Raw genomic sequence first — 22,475 nt, forward strand, 5'->3', positions numbered from 1 at the left:
AAGTTCTTGACATAACTGGAAGTTGTTCCAGATATGTCTAGGTTCACTACCGTCTATTCTGATAATAGTGGGGGCAGTGGCAAACTCCAAGGAGCCGAGGAGTCACAGGCGCGGCAAACACATAGAGTGAAAGTATCATTTGATCCGCGAGATAGTGCATCGAAGGGACGTGATCGTCATGAAGATCGCTTAGAAGCACAATGTTGCTGACCCGTTTACGAAGGCTCTCACAGCTATAGTGTTTAAGGGTCACCAACGGAGTATGGGTCTACAGGATTGCCTACGGCTGGACTAGGGCAAGTGGGAGATTTTATTGTACTGGGTTTTTATGCCCTAATTTATTGTTTTGTACTAGTTTATTGTACACCCCACTTTGCTTTAGGACAAGTGGGAGATTGTTGGGGTTGATGCTTTAAAGTCTCGTGTCCTGTAGTTTGTAAATAGTTTGTACGAACGCTTGTGTTCTATAATATATGATATTTACTTCACATCTTGTATTTTGCTCAGTTGCTTTTTTTATTTGCTTTACCACAAACCAATAAAGTCAAAATTCCTGGTTATCTGTATGTGACTCAAGCATGTATGTGGTGACATACAAGTGGATCATGTCTTGAGTGATAACCAAAATGGTTTGTAGTATATGGATATAGGAGGGAAACCTTATCCTAGTAACGCTACGGACGCTACCCGCTTTGTGGAATGGTCACAAGTGTTGTGACTTGTCATAGATGGTCTGATCCTGATCATTCGTGTTGGGGACATGCGAGCGGTGGCGTCCTATACAAAGAGTTTGTATAAGACCTGACCACGAAGTGTTAATGTCTCGTTATATAACATCGTTCATGACAAAGACTTCATTTCACTGGGATGACCATCGGTAACATGACCTCACAGAAAACTGGAGGAATTACAATCGGGTAAACGATTAAGCAAGTGGGAGATGGAATAACCTATCGTAAAGGTCGATGCCTAATCGTTTAGGAAAAGCTATGCAATCGTCTTGCAAAAGCTAAGCGATCATTTAGCTCATCGTTTAGCTGAGTGTCTATCCACAATCGTTTAGCTAACTCCAAGCTGTCGCTTAGTAAATCTAATTTACTTGACAATTTCTCTGTGAGTATTTTCGAGATTGGAAATCTAAAAAAAAAAACCTTTTTTTCTTTTTTTTCCTTCCTAAAATTAGGAAAACATTTTTCTTTTTATATCACGGTTACCATGAAACCACCAATAACCTCCCACTCAATTGATTATTAGAGAAAAAGAGATAATTATCTAATAATTAATATTATTATAAATATAAATGATAACTAACTTATCATAATATATTTATAACCTATAGTTCTAATATTTCATTTCATGAAACATATAAACCATAGATTTTTTTCTTTTCCATGGTTCTTAATGTAAATCTCATTGACATTAATCCTCCACTTGATGTATCTCATACACCATATTGATCATATCATATATAATCGAATTACCTCTTGTCAATTTGAACATTTCAAATCAACACCAAGAACTGATCCTCAGCTTGAATCCATTGAGCTACCAACGGGACCTTATGGACCTGTAGCTCGAAGCTTCAATGGTACTTGAATAACTGACTAAACTCTTTAGTCATGGAATCCACCATTCGTTAATTGCCAGGCACTCCACTAAAAACCGACAGCTGAACTCTCCTTACTACATATAATTATATGTTCATGTTAACCAATCAACAGTGCGACAACCGTTCACGGATTGCTCGTAAGTACAACTCAGCCAATAACTGTTATGCCCCTGTATTTACACCTAACTCCTTAAGTACCACTGAATCCTCTAATGAACATAAGTCATAGTCCTACTATGACTGAGTCTTCTCTTCCAAAGAGAAGCTGTGGCCACTATGTTCAAGCTCTGGAATCAACCTTTAAGGGAGAAATCTATCTACTTACCCCTACTTCGGGAAGGAGTGAATTTCATATTGTGTAATTGAGTTCCCAGCTCCCAAATCAGACAAGTCTCCAAAAAGGTAGGCATGTTGAGTTGGCAATCTAGCCACTCTCACCGATACTAATCAAAGGACCGCCCTCAAAGGTAGGAGTTCCCAAAACACTCAGGATTGAGGTCGTGTCCCCTATGGTCGTTTAGGTGAGATGTAAGTCCCAGTATCAACGGCGTTATATACAAAGTCTAGTCATCTCGTGGTTCGGTCTTATACAAACTTTTTGTATAGGACACCCCCGCTCTCATGTCTCCACATGAATGGTTAGGATGTACCATCTGTAGTAGTTTACAACACTTGCAAGCCTCTACAAAGCGGGCCGTATCCGTAGTGTCACCAGGATCAGGTATCTCACCTTAATCCTTATACTACAGACCTATTTAGGTTATCACTTAAGGCATGATCCACTTGTATATCACATATACATGCTTAAGTTTAAATGAGATACTCATGGGGCTTTGTTTATTGGATATGAGTAAATGCCAGAATGAAATAACAGTTATTTTATTCAGAAAACAATGTGTATAATTACAAACAATGAGACTTCGGGAGAATTAGGACACCAATCCCAACATACCAAATGTGCAATTTTTCTTTGTTGGATTCAAGCAAGTGATATTAGTTGCTCCAATTTGAATTAATTCTTCATTTGAAGTCCAAGCAACAATTGCTTCTTGGATCAACCTACAAGTAAAGCTCAACCAAAAGATTTTGGTACCCATTTCTTGGGTCATGGGTCCTTCATTATTAGTGAGCAAGGACTTTGGAACCCATTTCAAATTAGTTCCAAAATACTAGCATTCATTTTTGGCAAATAATAAGTATGATATTTATGGCCAATTTTTCTATAAGAATAATATACAACATTAGGTAAAACTTTCTTTTTAACTAATTAATTTTTCACAATCTTTTTCTCAAAGAAAATTTTCCTTGGAGCATTTTTCAATTGAAAACAATTTGGTCTAATATGACCTTTAACTCCACAAAAATGATATGTAGGTACAAACTTTAATTTCACATGCATATCTCTAACATTTCTATGATTAGGCACAAATTTAGCACTATTCTTGCAATTAGTTTTGGCACAATAACGTTTAGGCATAAGGTTTGATTTTTCAAATTCATTTCTAGACTTTTCTTGCTCATTCACAAAATTCACATTATGAGCACTTCTTGATCTAGCATGAGAATGTTTATGCACAAATTTTGAATTCCCATGACTATATTAAACTTTTTCATACTTTGGCATAAGTTTAGTTTCAACAACATTAGATACATTAGGTAAAGCATCTTGAGACATACAAGGTTTACCTATGTCAATAATCTTATCTAGTTTTTATGTACCAATAGTAAATTTCTTTATAGACTCTTTTGCAATTTCAAGTTCTTTATTAGTAAGCATTCTTTCTCTTTAAACATATGCAAAAGATTATTTTTCTCATTAATATCAAATTTAAGAAATTGAATCTTATCAACAAAAGCAATTTTTCTCTTTTTCTAGTGCTATATTGCTAGATTCCAAATCAATCATTTTATTTTTCAAACTAGCAATTTCATCATTTAATTTCAAAGAAGAAGATCTAATTTTCTCATTTTTATTTTTAGAATCATTCAAATCAATTTTCATTTTACATGACAAAGATCTAAAATCTTCATTTTTAACTTCAAGAAATTTAATCTTATCTATCAAAGCACATTTCTCATTATCACAAAAATTATTATCATGCAAAATATCATAAGTAGCTCTCTTTTTCAAACAATCATTTTCATCTATCAAAGATTTATTTTTACTAGATAATACCTTAAACTTATTTGATAATTTCAAATATTTAGAGCTAATTTTTTTCTAAATAATGTTGCATGCTTTCAAATGCATCATATAACTCATCATTGGATATATAATTTACCTCATTTTTTTCACTTTCATCTCTGGAGTTGTTCTCTGAATGAGTCATTAAGCACAATGAGGATCTATCACATTTATCTTTCTCTATTCTATGGATTTTTTCTTGATTTTGAGAGTTATAATTGTTCTTCACATCAAATAAATCATTAGTATTATAAGGAGAATTTTCTACACAATACATATTATCAAAATATATCAAAAGAATTTTCTACACTGTACATATTATCAATAGAATTTTCCAAATATCAAATGCATAATCAAAATGTAAAATTTTGTCACATATTTGTCTATCTAATACTCAATATATGATATTTATGGCTTTAGCATTAAAAGTAAGCAACTCATTATTCAATTCCAATTTAGCCAAATCATTCTCATTCTCAAAAGCATACAAAATCTTGAAATCCTTAGCAAGCATAAATATTTTTATTCTATTTTTTCAAATATCATAATTTCTATTACCATTAAAGAATGGAGGTCTATCAATAGAATGATCTTCTAAAGTTGTCACAACTCTAGCAATTAAGCTTTTCAAATAATTTTTCAAAATATTAATAAGATACTTTAAATATCAAAAAAATATTTTAAAAAATAATTCACGAAGAAGAGCTCCTAGCTTCAATACCAATGATAGGAGTGAGAAACTCAAACAATGGGTATCAAGATAAAATGATTTATGAAAATTTTTATCACAAACAAGAGAACAACCGACTCTGGTACCAATTGTAGAATCAGTATGGTAACCCTAGAGGAGGTGAAATAAGGTTTATTTAAACTAGTGAAAAACTTTTTACTAATGTGAGCCCAATTAAACAAATTAACAAACTTTTGTTAATTAGTAATTTAAATAAGAATTTTATGTAAATACATTCAATTAAAAAATATCAATAAATTGGCATAAAAAAATTCAAGAACAAACTACAATAATTAATTCTATGGAATGAAATATATTAATAAATTAATTACAGTATTAAATAAGAGATGATAAAGAAATTGACACTGAAAATTTTATAAGTACAACCGGCCTATGTCCACTTCCAATGCTCCTCTTGGGTACTTCATTAAAAGTATTTCTTTTTCCATGTCTTAGAGTCGAACCACTACAACGTTCTTTTTCCTTGGCACAAGAACAAACTTGATCTTTTTCACGGTTGAGGATCAAACTGTTACAATGACTCTTTTTCTTGGGATCAAGAGTAACCCTTACAATAGTTTGGAAAAATAAATAGCACACTTGACAAACTCTCTAAAAGAGTGGGTTTACAAATTTAGCACTCAAGATACCAATCCTCACAACATAAAATATCTTTTTAAGAAAGAAGATGAAAAGAAGAAAACTGAAGCTTGGAGAGAGAATAACAATAGTGGCTTAATGAGTCATGGATGATTGAAAATAAGAAAAACTGTTGTTATAATTTTGGAGAAGATGAAGAGTTTAAATAGAGAGGAAAATTGTTGAAAACCACATTTAATTTAGACCATTGAATGATAGTAAAAGAAAATTGAAAGGTGAAAATTTAAACTTAACTAGTCATTAGACATAAACAAAAAATAATATAATAATATATATTTTTATAAATCATTTTTTTTAAAAATCCAATAAAAACAATTCCCACCATGTGTCCAAAACTAGCCTTTAGACACAAACATAAAATAATATTAAACTCATTTTTTTAAAAAAATCAATCCAAAAGTCAAAACCTCACAATGTGTCACTTCTCCATTGGTCTAAGTAGCATATTTCAACTGGTTCACTTTGATGAGAAAAATTCTACCACGTCATCAGCTCAAGATTTTTAGTTAAGCTTGTTTTGACCAAATCTTCTTCGTTTGATGTCCGATTTAGGTGATTCAAATTGCGTTGGAATCGTTGTACGATGTGATCCTAATCGTTCATGTGGAGACATGTGAGTGGGGAGTACCCTATACGAAGAGTTTGTATATCAGACTATGAATGATTAGTCTATCTTTATAACGTAGTTACTTGAAGAGGTTAACATTTCAATAAGATGGCCATAGGCGACTCGACCTTAATCCTGAGTGAGTTGTGAACTCTTGTCTATGAAGGCGATCCTTTGATCTATATGGGTGGGAGTGGGACGCTCCCAGGCGCCTTGAGGCCAAGCATGAGTCTCACGGTGTGAACATTAAGGAAGAAACGTGAGTGAAAAATCGACGTATCGCATACATCTTTTTCCTCCCACCGGCTAATTATTTTTACTAAGTGATTGTTTAAGCTTGCCCAACAGTAACACGTACTTTGGATAGTTAAACAATTTTGATTAATGTTTGTAAAACACTTTAACAATCTTTAATCAACAATTGCATGCTTGTAGTAAATCTATCTAATTCACCTTTCCAGGCCAGTTCCCAGATTGGGATGTTTTTTTTTTCATCAACTTAAATACCACTACTTAGATAGAACTAGCCTTAGACAAAAGATCCCTTATAGATATGTTTGCTACAATTTTAATCTTTTATGAAAATCAATTTAATTCTATTAAACTGATTAAAAATATTAAACTTAATTTCTAATCTTATTAGAAATGTGATCTTAGGTCTATGTGAATCATATTTTAAAACTATTTTTAAAAAATGATTTTAACCTAAGGTTTGCTAGCAATTCTGAATTATTGATTTTAATTTCTAATTTCATTTAATTATAATATAATTGATGCATGACTATATTATTAATGTATGCAAACATATACTATAACACTTATATTATATGATGCATGAGCATGCTATAAAAATTAAATCATGCAACTATATATTATAACATTTGTAATATAAATGATACATGAATAAAGTATAACCTATGGTGGGATTTTCACTATATGACATACATTATGACATATATAAATTTAAAATTAAATCATACATCAAATGCATAATTTAGAATAATTAATAGACCAGGATTGGACACCTAAACAATTAATTAAATTAATATAATATTTATATTAATTTAATTAATTTAAAAAGATCTAACTATTACAAAAGAATAGTCAATCAGTTCTAGATAGGTGAACTGAGTCTTGAACCTCTCGAACCGAGCCGCCTAACCCTCGAATCGGACCTAAACCGCTCGAACTGATCGAATTCCAAGCGAACCAATCAGATCAGGAACTGAATCAGGCGAGAATTGGTTTGTTCTTTTTGTCTCAGAGCAGTGAAACACTGGGCTACAAAAAGAACAAAATGTTCTTCCTTATTAAAGCGTTGCAACGCTAGGGCACAACATTGCAACGCTGTGATACAGACAACACTGTACAACTACGATCTTCTTCGAAATTCCTCCATTTTTGGCCTCGTTTTCTCAAAAAACACACCGAAACAACCACGAACGACCCCAAAAAACAACAAATTACATACTCGATTGCAAAGAATTATGCCCAAAACAGGGACACTTACAAATCAATTTGTAAACAAAAGCAGTAAATTCTAAATGGTCAATCCTGAAAACATCTATAATTGTAAACCGTTCATCACAATATTCATCACATGAATACAGAATGCATAAACCCACCAATACTGTAAATTAGTTCTGAAAAAAATAGAAAAAAATTGGGCAAAAAACTATTGGGTTTTATGTCCTAAAACTCGTAGTTTTGTAAAATAGAAAACTTATTATGTAAATCAATAAAGTTGTTATTAATGTGTGGATTCAATAAAATTGTTATTGAATATATGAATTGCTTATTTTGTTTCAGAAATAAATCCAATAAACTAAAAGATCCATGACTATTACATTAAACTTTTTGTGGAGACATAAGAATGAATCATGTTCGAGTAAGAAGTCAAAACGATCTATAGTATACGAATAAGGTTGGGTGCCTTATTCTGGTAACACTATCGGATGCGACCCACTCTGTAGTTGTTACAAAGAGTTGTAAAGTGCTACAAACGAAGTGATCCTGATTCGTTTATGTGGTGACATGAGGAGTGGGAGCGTCCTGTGTAATGCGTTTGCATAAGATTGGACCAAGAAATAAGTCACTCTTACTTTATTATATTGTTTACTATTTAAGACTGACTATTTCAAAGCGACGACCTGGGTAAATTAACCTTAATCCTGAGCTAACTATAAACTCCTGTTTATTAGGAGTTATCCTTAGATTTGCATAGGTGAATGTTGGCTCAATAGTGCCAGCTCAATAAACCTCCTATTTCAGGGGAAAGACTGGGTAGATAGCTGGGGACATAGGGTACAAGATGGGACTCACTCCTACCCATTTAAAGGGATAGTAGAGAGGTTGTTCCCTTAACTGCTGATTTCGGGTCTTGAACAAGGGGCTCCACCCTCTTATTGCCCCGAGAGGGATTCTATTTGTTGATTGGATCACAAAAAAATTGTTAATTAGAGGATCAGTGGAACTTAAGGAAGAAAAGGTGATCTCGAGGATAAAATGGTCATTTGACCCAGTCGTTATTACGAACAACCTGTGAAAGGTTAACTTACTAATCATGGTTATATCGAGTGAATACAATATATCTACAGTGAGGGGAATGCAACTACTGGGTTTAGTGGAGTGACCCGGTATTTAATGAATGAGGGTTAATTCGATGTAAAGATTTAGCCTATTAATCTCAGACCATTGGAGTCCATGATCTGTAGGTCCATTAGGTTCCTTTACTAGCTCACAAATGGAATAAGCCTTAGAATAGCGTGATGTGTTAATTTAAAACATTCAAATTCGAATTAAGGAAATTAATAATTATGTGTAATATAATTACACGTTTAATTTTGAAATTAAATAAAATTGGAGAATCATTTAATATTTAAATATTATTTAAATATTAATTTCATGAATAAGGATTCATGGAGGTGGAATTGATGTTAAATTAATTTAATATTTGATATTAAATTAATATATTTAATTATTAATTGTATTAGAAAAATTAATTATTGAATTAATTTTTGTAAAATTAATAAAATTTTATTTTTAATCAAAAATTAAAATTGAAAATCAGTTTTATTTATGAAAATTAGATTTAAAATGAAAAAAAATTTGAAAAATGGAAAAAATCCCAAATGTGGGATTTCCCACTTTGATATTCAAGCACCTTAGTCACACCTCACTACATTTCCACCTAAAAATCTCAAGGTGGAGCTGGCCATTTTTGATGCAAGAAGATTACATTCGTGGCTGGATAAAAACACTCATAATTGGAGTGGGAAAATCATGCAAACACTTTGATTTTTGCTTAGAAGTCTAGAGGTTGAAGAAGAGTCTTAAAAAATGAGAACCAGTGACCTTTCTCCTTAATTCCCCAAATTCCAGCTTATTTTGAGTCCCACAACTCAATCTAAGGATCCTAATGGTTAGTAGGGAAGCTCTAGTGGTGGTTCACGACCGAAGAAGGGAGAATTGCAGCTGACTTTTGAGTTTGAAGTAGATATTCAAATGTATGTTTGAAACTCTATTGTTATTTAATGAGTATGCTTAATTTTGGGCCAAAATTGATGAATTAGAATGCTTTATGATCCTGTTTTCTTCTGTTGTGTGTTTTCTTAAACTAACAAAAACCTGGCTATGATACTAATTGAAGAAACCTGTGAAGGCTCTGTAGTAGAAGGGGATTAATCCCAATTTTAATTTTTCACATAATCTCAATTTACATAACAGAAAATTATGCATAGATAATAAATTTACAACATGCTTTGAGAAATAAGAAGGAATTAGGGAAAAAGAATGCTTGCCCTTGAAACCCAATAATTCTTCACGTATTCGCACGATTCGGATCACAAACCTTTCGTTCTGGATCTCGATCTCCAAAAATACAACAATTCAAATCAGGTCACCACCACTTGAAAACCTTCTGCTCTTGGGATTGAGAATTAGCAGGCGTGGTGGGCTCTATTAGGTTATCTGGGAAGGGGGAGGAAAGGATCTAAGAGAGGTAGAAGACATTTTATTCTTTATCTTTTTGTGAATCCTAGAGCAAATCACTCCGACCATTAGAGAATTGAGGAAGAAGTTGACAAAACCAACACACATCCTCACGTTTTAGTTGAGAGAATTAAGGAGAGAGAGTTGTAACTCCCTCCATTTAATTAAATTAAAATTAAATTAATTATTATAGTTTTAACCCTTTAATCAAATACAATATAATCTATAGTTTTATTTCTCTCAATTAATTATAATTTTTTTAAAATATAAATCATATTTACACTAAATTCAAGTATATGAATCTCATCCATATAATTAATATTTGAATCATATTCAAATATTTAATTCCTCTCAAAGTAAACTTTATAACGTATCAAAATAAACTTTATATGTACATATAATTAATTTAATTAATTATATCATATATAATTAATTCCCTCAATTAATTTGAACAATTCAAATTAATCCTAAAATAATACTCAATAAATCCCTGTTGAGCTGTAGAGGAGATCTTATGGACCTATAAATTGAAGCTCTAATGGTACTTGGATAATTAATTAAACTCTTTAATTAAATTTACCCAGCATCCATTAATTGTCAATCACTTCACTAAAAACCGACAACTGTACTCTTCACACTACAGATATATTTTTGTATCCATTGAATATAACTAGGTCACAAATTGCTCATAAGTATAGTTGAGTAAAAATTACCGTTTTCCCCATATAGTTACATCTAACTTCTTAAGTACCACTAATCCCTCTAACGAACAATAAGTCATAGTCCAACTAGACCAAGTCCTTCTTGGGCCAAGAAAGGGTGTGGCCACATTGTTTAAGCTCCAGAATCACCATTAAGGGAGCAATTTATCTACTTACCCCAACATTAGGGAATGAGTGAATTCTATCTTGTGTAGCTGTGTTCCTAGCTCCCTAATCAGACGAATCCCTAAAATGGTAGGCATATTGAGTTGGCAATCTGGCCACTCTCACTCATACAAATCAAAGGACTACCTTCATAGGCAGGAGTTCACAATCCACTCAAGATTCAGGTCATGTCACCTTTGGTCATCCTGGTGAATGTAAGTTTCTATTATTAACGGTGTTATATAATAAGACTAGTCATTTCATGGTTCGGTCTTATACAAACTCTTTGTATAGGATACTCCCGCTCACATGTCTCCACATAAATGATTAGGATCAGATCATTTGTAGCACTTACAATACTTGTAACATCTATAAAGCGGGTAGTATTCGTAGTGTCACTAGGATAAGGTACCTAACCTTATCCATCTACTACAGACCGTTTAGGTTATCATTTAAACATGATCCACCTGTATGTCTCTACATACATGTTTAAATTACATAAAATAACCTAGGAGCTTAGTTTATTTGATTGAGTGTATACTTATAAAATAACAATTATTTCATTTATAACAATTGTTTATACAATGTTTACAAACTACAAGAATACAAGAGAGATTTAGGATACTGATCCTAACAACAATTTCATTCCTAGTTTGAGAATAGCGAGAAATCCAAGTGATCGTGTCTGCAAGTGAAACCATCACCGAAGGAACAAAGTTGACGTTGGCCTCTATGTATTTGTTTGATGATGCAAAGTTGTGGTGGAGGTAAAAAATGAATGATATTCAAAATGGTCTGTGCATCATCGATAAATGGGAAAATCTCAAGAAAAAACTAAGGACTCAATTCTTCCCCGCGAATGTTGAGTTTATTGCAAAAAGGAAACTACAAGAACTTAAACACACGAGGACCATCAATGACTACGTGAAACAATTCTCGGCTACTATGTTAGACATTAGGGACATGCTCGAGAAGGATAAAGTGTTTTGCTTTGTTGAAGAACTAAAGCCATGGGCGAGAACTAAATTATACGAGTAGGAAGTTTAGGATCTTGCTTCTGCTCTAGCCACAACGGAGAGATTACTTGACTACAGCGATGAACAAACTCCTGAAAAGAAAAATGTACAATCATTGAATCAAGGGAACAAGGCTCCCAAGCCTAATTCCCTAAAGAACTTTATGAATGACAAGAAACCACAAACCACGGGTGCAAGCCACTCCTGAGAGTCCTATCAAGCAAACCCAAACCAACAAAGGCCCATCTTTTGCTTTATGTGCAAAGACCCTCATCGAGTAGCCGAGTGCCCATAGCGAGTTGCCTTGACAGCCTCAGAACAATATAGTAATGAAATAGAGGCAAAAACTAAAGCTAAAAAAGAAGAAGAAGAAGGGGAAACTCCTCGAGTGTGAGCGTTAAAATTCTTGTCAACATTCCAAAAGAAAGCTTCTTGTCATAAGGATGCTTCATAAAGGGGACTTATGTTCATTGACACAGTCATCAACTCTAAACCTGCAAAAGGCACCATGGTAGACTCAGATGCAACTCATAACTTCATTTTAGAGAAGGAGGCTCGATGTCTGGGATTGAAGATCGAAAAAAACACGGACAAGATGAAGTTGTTAACTCTGAAGCCCTACCAGTTGTAGGGATATCAAAAAGGGTATCTCTGGACATGGGCGAATAGTCGGGAAACATTGATTTAGTTATGGTGCGTATGGATGACTTTGACATTGTGCCTGGAATGAAGTTCCTCTTAAAGATAAATTTATCCCCATGCCCTTGGCCAAGTGTCTAATCATTACAAGCAACAACCTTATAGTAGTCCCAGCTAGCATCAAGCATCCTAGTAGGGTGAGGATGATCTCCGCCCTACAGCTGAGGAAAGGGCTTAGTAGAGAAGAGGCCACCTTTATGGCTATCCTGACCGTTGATGAACCTACTAAGACAGAGCCTATTCTCAGGAAATCTTGAATGAATATCCCAATGTTATGCTGCAAATCTTGCCAAATACTTCACCACCCCGAAGGGGTATCGGAAGCCAAACCGTCAGTAAAAAAATGCTTACCGAATGGCTCCTTCGGAACTCGATGAACTCAGAAAATAACTAGACGAGTTATTGAACGTTGGCTTCATCTACCCAGCAAAAGCACCCTATGGGGCCCATGTCCTTTTTTCGAAGAAGAAAAATGAGACTTACGGTTGTGTATCAATTATAGAGATTTGAATAAAGTCACAATTTGCAACACGTATCCCTTACCGACCATATTTGATTTGTTTGATCGGTTAAATAGAGCTCGATACTTTACGAAGCTCAACCTCCAATCTGGCTATTGTCAAGTTCGCATAGCACAAGGTGATAAATTGAAGACCACTTGCGTGATTAGATACGGGGGCCTTTGAATTTTTTGTGATGCCCTTCAATCTGACGAATGCCCCTGAGACATTTTGTACCATGATGAACCAAGTTTTTCACGAGTACCTCAACCAGTTTGTGGTGGTTTATCTTGATGACATAGTTGTCTATAGTCTTACCCTAGAAGAACATTAAGTTCATCTCTTATTAGTCTTTATTAGTTGCGGTAGAATCAGTTGTGTATCAAGAAATAGAAATGTGCTTTTGCGAAAAGGTGAATAAACTTCCTGGGGCACATAATTGAATATGGAAGGATTGGAATGGATGACGAGCAGTTACAAGCTATACAGAAGTCCTGAGCTCCCACCTCTGTGACTGAGTTGTGTTCCTTCTTAGGATTAGCTAACTATTATTGTCGATTCATCGAAGGATTTTCAAGAAGAGTCGCTCTACTGACCGAGTTATTAAAGAAGGGCACAGTTTGGCAGTGGTCGGTAGAATGCCAGAACGCCTTTGAAGAGTTAAAAGCAACTGTGACAAGGGGTCCTGTCCTTGGTCTAGTTGACTTATCAAAGTCGTTTAAGGTAGAGATGGATGCGTCAGAGTATGCCTTCAAGGGTGTCCTCATGTAGGAAGGCCATCCTGTGGCCTATGAAAACTAGAAACTTAATAGCACAAAGAGAAGATATACAATCTTTGAGAAGGAAATTCTGGTTGTGGTCTATTGTCTGAGGGCCTGGAAGCAGTATCTATCGAGGTCTTCTTTCATAGTGAAGACCAATAACAATGCTATCTATCAAATCTTCGACCGGCCCAGGTTGACTTCTAAGCAGACCCGATGGCAAAAATTCCTGGTTGAATTCGATTTTAATTTTGAACACAAGAAAAGGACAAATAATTAAGCAATCGACGCTTTGAGTCGGAAGGGTGAGCATGTAGGCCTGTGCATGTTAGCCCACATTCATGCAAGCAAGATCGACAGATCAATGCGCGACATCATCAAAGAGTTCTTACGGGAAGACTCTTCTGCCCAAGCTGTCACTATTCTAGCTAAAGCTAGTAAGACAAGGCAATTTTAGGTGGAAAGAGATTTGCTATTGACAAAAGGGAATCGATTGTATGTTCCCAGAGTAGGAAAATTAAGAAAGAAATTGTCACATGAGTTCCATGATACCCAGTGGGTTAGTCACCTGGGTTGGCAGAGAACTTATGCATTATTGAAGAAGGGCTATTTTTGGCCCAATATGAAAGATGACATCATGCACTCTACCAAGACTTTTCTTATCTGTCGGTAAGACAAGGTGGAGAAAGCAAAGATTTCTGGGCTCCTTGAGCCTCTGCCTATACCAACCAGACATGGGAAAGTGTATTTATGGATTTTATTAGCCATCTCCCGAAGGTGGGTGATCATAAGGTGATCTTAATTATCATTGACTGGTTATCGAAATATGCCACCTTCATACCCACTTCGAAGCAATGTTCCACTGAGTTGACAACTCAACTGTTCTTCAGGCATATAGTGAAGTTGTGGAGAGTTCCAATGAGTATTGTTAGTGATAGAGATGGCAGATTCATTGGCATGTTTTGAACCGAATTGTTTTCTTTCATGGGGATGAGCCTGAACATCTTCTGAAGTTACCATCTGCAAACTGACGGCCAAACAGAGAGATTCAATTGTTTGTTGGAGGAATATTAATGTCACTTTGTCGTTGCCCCCAGAAGAATTGGGTCCAATTACTTGACGTAGCCCAGTTTAGTTTCAATTGTTAAACAAGCTCGTCGATAGGAAAAAGCCTCTTTTAAATTGTAATTGGGAGGCAACCTTTGTTGCCTCATATTGTTGATCATCCTTATGTAGGGAAAAGTCCTCAAGCCCACAACTTTACCAAATAGTGGAAGTAGAGTATCGACATCGCTCGAGCATACTTGGAGAAAGCCTTCAAACTTATGAAGAAGTGGGCAAATAAGAAGCATTGCCTTCTCGAATTTCAAGCAGAAGACCGGGTCCTCATAAAAATGAGGCCAGAGCAGATCCATTTTCGAAGTTGCAAGGACCAACGTCTCGTCAGAAAGTATGAGTGACCAGTAGAAGTTTTTAAGAAGATTGAGAATAATTCATTTATGATGGTGCTGCTTGCATGGATGAAAATTCACCCAGTAATTCATGTAAGAAACTTTAAACCTTATCATCCTGATCCTGATGATGATTTTCGCAATGTGACCATTCGACCGAGAATTGACCCAAAGCAGAAAAAAGACAAGGAAGTAGAAGAGGTCCTTGTCGACAGTCAGAAAGGCCAGAAGATCCACTCGGAGAGTCCACGAATAACTGATTGAGTGGAAATACCTCCCTGTGAAAGAAACAAGTTGGGAACGTGTCGAAGATTTGGAAGCTTGGAAGCAAAAGATCGTCGAGTTTAAGCTACATCAGTCGATAGGGATGTCAATTCGTTAAGTGTGAGAGAATGTCTTGGGCATGCTCGTTCGGGGTAATGTTCGCCCATGGACACATATCCAAACCATCCTCAACCATCTAATATTTAAGTCTTGTAATTAGCTTAGCAAGTTGTTTTTTTTATTTCATGTTGTTTTGTATGGGAGTGACCACTCGCCACTTTTGACATGAAAGCTAGGAATATTAGAATTCGCTTAGAATGTACTATAAGGGAACCCACTAGTCAACTCCCCGAAAAATGTATTTATGTACTCTTTGCAGCCAAAGCTTTCTGGCAACTGCCAATCTTCAATGCATTCTTTAACAATGTTTTCAATGTTTTTATTCTCTCACGTTTTATAAAACCATTTTCTCTTAAAATGTGAAGGGAGGCTACATCATATATTGACGTTGTCTGCAACTTTCGATTTTTACACAGCTGACTTACTCGTTGGATTAGAGCAAATGCAATTGCTCGTCCCGTATTTGAAAGTTTGCGATCATGACACTGAGTGCTACAACACTAGGTGTTCACAATAGGCATGATCGTTGGGGCATGCACGCGAAGCTGCTTGGTGTGTAGCAGTCCTCGCACAACATAGGTGCTGAACGCTGAGGCTAGACTCCCTGTGTGCTTCATGAAGAAACTCGTTTACAAGGAGATCTATGAGTGGAAATAGATCGTCCAAATTCCATTTAAATTGAAAACAAATATTTACAGTAAACATAAAAATTATGCATCTTAATAAAATTACAACATGCTTTTAAACTAGAAAAAGAGTTCAAGTGATTATACCTTTGAAGAATACTTCTTCTCGTAAATCCCTCGAACAATCACGAACTCCTCAAACAGCAACAGAACTCGAACTTAAGGGGAAGACACTACCACTTAGTATCTTCGGTATTCTCAGAGTGAGAACCCAGGAGTGGTAGGCTCTGACTATTTTGGTTAGGAAGGTGTTTGAGTGTTTGGAGGAGGAAGATGATTGAAGAAGAAGACTATCGTATACAAAGATCTTCAATCGTGTAGATCTCAAAGTCTATCGTATAGGCTCTGTTGAAATCGTGTAGCTTCTTTTTGGAAAAATAAAATCATATTTTATTTATTCCATTTTGCAATAAAAACCAACTAACCTCCTACTAAGGTGGTTAGAGAGAAAATGGGATTAATTATCCAAATAATTAATAATATAAATAAATATGATAACCAACTTATCATATTATATTTATAACCTATAGTTTTAGTATTGCATCATATTCAATATAAACTATAGTTCTTTTTCTCTATTTTATGACATTTAATATAAATCATATTTATATTAAATTTAACAACTATGAATCTCATTCATAGAAAATATATTTGAATCACATTCAAATATTTGTTCCTCCAATTAAACTATAATGTATTAAATACATTATGTCAATTATATCATATATAATTAAATTCCCTCTTATTAATTTAAACATTTCAAATTAACCCAAAAACTGACTCTCAACTAAATCTTTTTGAACTACCAAGGGGACCTTATGGACCTGTAGCTTGAAGCTCCAACGGTACGTGAATAATTAATTAAACTCTTTAATTACATTATCCACCATCCGTTAACTGTCGGGCACTCCACTAAAGACCATCAATTGCACTCTTCGCACTACAGATATATTTCTATGTCCATTGGAGATAACCAATCAATAGTACGATGACCTTTTACAAATTGCTCGTAAATACAGTTGGGCCAATTTACCATTTTGCCCATGTATTTACATCTAATTCCTTAAATACCACTAATTTCTCTAATGAACAATAGATCATAGTCACACTATGACTAAACCCCTTTCGAGCCAAGAGAGGGTGTTACGCCACATTGTTCAAGACTCGGAAAGGAGCAATTTATCTACTTACCCCTGGTTCGGGGAAGGAGTGAATTTCATCTTGTGTAGCTGAGTTCCCAGTTTCCCAATCAGACGAATCCCCAAAATGGTAGGCTTGTTGAGTCGGCGATCTGGCCACTCTCACCCATACAAATTAAAGGACCGCCTTTATAGGTAGGAGTTCACAACTCACTCAAGATTAAGGTCATGTTACCTATGGTCGTCCTAGTGAAATGAAAGTCTCTATTATGAACGATGTTATATAATGAGACTAAGCATTTCGTGGTCCGATCTTATATAAACTCCTTTGTATAGAATATCCCTGCTCGCATGTCTAATACATGAATGATCAGGATCAGATCATTTGTACCACTTTACAACATTTGTAACATCTACAAAGCAGACCATACTCGTAGTGTTACCAGGATAAGGTACCCAGCCGTATCCATATACTACAGACCATTTAGGTTATCACTTTAACATGATCCACTTGTATGTCTCCACATACATGTTTAAGTTATAACGAAAACCTTGGATGTTAGTTTATTGGTTTGTGGTTAATGCAACTAAAATATCATATATTTCATAGAAAAAGTGAATAAAATATCAAATATTATTAATCACATACAAGTTTATTCATACAAGGTTTACAAACTATAGGATCCTATGAGATTTAAGACATCAACCCCAACACTTCACTCCCCTCGTGGCAACTTGCTCCTTGGGCTCTCAACACGCTCGGCCACCACAAGGTTGGCGTGCATTCCACACCTAAGATGTGCAGCCTTGGACGCCCACCAACAGGCCACCGTTCTTTGCCTGTTGTCTTCAACCTCCATTTGATAACCCCTCTTCCAATTCTTCCTAATTTTTCTCATATTCCAGCACTTAAAACATTATTTCCAACCTAATTAAACTAAATTTCCTTCATAAAACTTGTTAAACAATGTCTTAGGAAGCTTACATCAAAATTGGGCCTCTAATTCTTCCCCAAGAACTCAAAATCTTTCAAACTCTTCAACTTGCTCCGATTGTTCCAAAACTAAGACTTTCCTTGAGTTTTCTTCAACTTTCGGCATCTTTTCCACCAAATCCTTCCATGGCAGCCTTGGGTGATCTTCTATACTCAAAGAGCTTCAATCTGGCTGAAGAATTTCCTCCTTTGCACGAGCTAAATGGGCAAAACAAATCCATCTTTCCAACCTCTATTTATAGACCCACTTGCATGATTCTTTTGCCCACAAGCTTGACATCTACCCTTACTTATCAGTTTATTTACACCTAGCTAATCTCACATCTTCCCACCCCATTCTTCATGCAAAACCCTTAAATTGACCTCCCACATCCAGCAACCAACCAAACTAACGCATGGCAAGGTCAAGTCTCCCATGCATGGGCATCCTAAACCTTCCAACGCATGTCCCAAGCATCCCACAACCATGAGCTCATCTCATCGCCCAATGTTTCCCTTCTCATTGCCTCAAGCTTTACTTCTACATCGCCCTTCTTCTCTTCATCGCCTAGGCCCTCCTGGCAAGCCTTTTCACCTCATGCCAAGCCTCACATGACTTGCCCGCCAAGGCCTCCTAGGCACCTCCTTCTAGCCATAAGCCTCCATGCCTAGTTTTCGTTCTTTCAATAACTCTTAAGAATTTTCACTAAGTGTTTAAAACACTTAACTACCCGAGAGTCTTACTTCATGATTTTACTTAGTTCTTCACAAGCTTAACACTTAAGCACATTCTTCTCCCAACCATCATCTTGCTACACCTTAGGCTCTATCAATCTACCTCGGGCTCCTAGCTCACCTTTTCCTTTGGTAAAACCTCTCTTCATCACCCCTCAAGTCTAACTCAAGGCCTATTTCCTTCAACACTCCAACGCCTAAAACCAAGCTCACACATTTTAAGTACCTTGAGCCAACTACACAAATAACCCATCTTGGAAGATTTTTTAAGGAAGGAGGTTCAAGGCTGACAAACTCGCCCTCTCCTTAAAAGAATTTCGCCCCTGAAGTTTAGTCAACACCCTTCAGAGGATTTCACTTCAACCTAGATAAAGTCCAACAAAAACAACAACCAACAACAATAAACACAAGATGAAAGAAAACTTTCGATAAAGAACTTATTTATAAACATTCATACAACATCTACAAACTATTTAGTACATTGTTCTTTGCAACCCTTCAAACACTTAAAACCATATTTACAAACTACACACTCGAACTGGATTGCTACTCTTCCTCTTCTGTGCCTTCGGACTCTTCTTGTGCATCCATGTCTTCTTGGAACCACTGCAGACACTCTCTTTTGAAGTATTCGACCTACCCACATTTATAACAAACTCGAGTGATATATATAATTTTCTATATATATATATATATATATACATGATATAAACGATTGTCACATGACCTCATTCGTTGTTACACCCGTTTCACACCCCATTGCATGCCATAAGCTTTTCGTCGTCGACATCTTTACTAGCAGTGCCTTCGACACTTTTTTCGCTGAGGTAAGCTTGTAACATGTTTGGAGTCATCGGTAAATTTCTGCAAATTCATCTTTGTTTTTACTTTAATCTGAATTCTATTTTACTTTTAGTTTCACTGATTTTCTTGATCTCTTTTTGCTCTTTTCTTCTCTGTTTGCAACTCGTTTCTCTTTTTTTAAAAAAACTTTTTTTTTTTTTTTGGAAACTTTTGATACATAACAACTTTGATGGATTTTAATATTAGTAAAATAATTTGACTTCTTTTATACTAGAAAAATCTAATTCAAGAATAAATAAATAAATAATGAAGGTATGAAACATCCAAGAAACAGATTAAGAAAAAAATAAAAGGTTGACATTGTTTTGAATTTGGTAAAGAAGTAAGGAGGAAGTTAAAAGAAAATGAAGAAGTTCCCACTCTTTCTTGAGACATTCCAAAGCTGAAGGCATCAAACAATTGACATCAATCCCATCTCTCCAAGAAACTCCCTAAATCCTTCCATATACTTCAGCTTCATTCCCCCACCATCATCATAATCATAATCTCCCCATATTCTCTTAGATAACACAAACACTTGGCCTTGGTGAGCCTCTTTCTTGAGATATTTCAATTCATTACTGTTAATGCCTAATTTCCTTTCCCCTCTACAAATATTGCTTTTTCAATCCACCAATTTTCCTACTCATTTCACTCATTTTAACTTCCCTATTCCTTAATCTTGGCTTCACATGTTTCATAAAATGCCTTTGAATACCCAGCGTTGTTCCCTGAGAATTCGTATTTCAACACAGTGATTTCATCTTCTTCCTCCCATTCCAATGATCGCCCACCTGATGCTGATGCTGATCTTTTCTTCTTCTCTGAGGTTTCCTCCTTAATTTTGACCAACAATATTCTGATTGTTCTTCACTACTAATTTTCTCTTCCAACTACAAAACCGACATTGGTCAATCAGTTAAGAGAAAACTTCAGTCAGTGTCGATCTTTTGTAAATAAAAATCCCAAGTTAACCAAAACTGACCGAAATTTTCAAAGAATACATTTGAATACTTGATCCAAACTATTTTATAGTTAATTAAACAAGTAAATGTGTGTAAGTTCTACTTATGTCCATGGTCTCCACTACTCCAAACCCCATAAGTAAAAAGTGTATTTTAAACTTTTTTTTTTTTCAATTTCAAGGACAAAAAATGTCACTTTTGAAACCTTAAGGACGAGATAGATGCTTAGCTCAAACCTTCTAATGAGAAATTTGGTTTCCGGCCCATCCTCACTTACCTTGGCCTATATGAAAGGATGAAAGTCTCATGATTCAACAATCTCCACTCTTAAAAAAATATCTCACAAGCTACATCAAAAAATTCTTTAAGGACAAGAATTCTTAAGAAGAAGAATTGTCTTTAGGTCACTCCTACTCGTAAGATTGTGTGTAAAAACCTTGAAGGAGATTGAATCTGTCATAGAGAACCTTTGAGAGTGAGGCTTTGATTCAAGGAGTATAAGTTACTATTTTCCAAGCACCTATTCATTAATTTCTTGTTGCTTTTACATTTCGTTAATTTTTACTTTTTTTAATCAACACTGGTAACTCATGCATCAATGAAGTTTATTGTTTTCTAATTTATAATCTTTACTACGCTTCCTTTGGATAAACATCGTATGAAACTTACAATTTTATTGATTAAACTCTTAAAGTTTTATAAACAAATAAATTTGCTCTCACTAAGGATTACATCTAAAATTTTGTTCATGCATCAATTACAACCCACTTTGTTAATCCAATATTAGATGTATTCACAAATTTTAAAGATAATCTTAATAAATGGTTTTAATTGATTTATTTGGAATAATTAAAAATCTCACGATATTTTTCAAACAAAATTTAAAATATGGTGTAAATTGAAATACTTACAAAAGTCGAAAGTATAAATTGATACCACCTCAAAGTTTAAATATATAAACGGATATTTTTCTTAAGATTTATTTAATAAATTGATCCATGTTTGATTTTGAAAAATAAAATATTATCATCAATGAGTGAACTCATAATTATGCAAGGAGAATTTAAACGACTTATGATGATTCTGTTAAAGAAAAAAGAAATATGGAATGAAATTAGGTTTGGAGGTGATGTTCATATGTGTGTTTCCTCAGGCTAAAAGTGAAACATTGAAAAATGAATAGGAGTTGTTTGGGGGTCCAATATGAGATGGTATGTTCCCACATCCTATATCATCTCAGGTCCATTATCCTATCTCATCGATTTTAATTGTTTGTAGGCCCCTTTTTAGAATGTGTTTTGTATCTCACTGTCATTTTCCTTCCATGTATCGTATATCATCTCAATGCTTGAACATACTCAATCATACTCGATCGTTCATACTCGATTAGAACTCTCCAGACATCAGAACTCCTCAGACATCAGAACTCCCCACATCCTATATCATCCAGCGCCCCAAATAGCCCATAGTGTATTCTCATTTGTCACCCAATGGGAAATTTGGTTTGAGTTTATAGGTTTAGGGTGACAGTGAGTGGTGACATATCTCTCACTTCACATCTGCTAATGTTAGCTTGTGCTCACACCGTTCTATTTACTTGTTGACTTTATTTTAGTACTTGAAAAGCTAGACTAGGATAAACGGAAAGAGTGTCTTTAGAAGGCTAGAATGTATTG

Source organism: Benincasa hispida, chromosome 6 (genome assembly GCF_027475165.1).
Source record: "Benincasa hispida cultivar pf3 chromosome 6, pf3_genome.v1.1, whole genome shotgun sequence".
Lineage (NCBI taxonomy): Eukaryota > Viridiplantae > Streptophyta > Magnoliopsida > Cucurbitales > Cucurbitaceae > Benincasa > Benincasa hispida.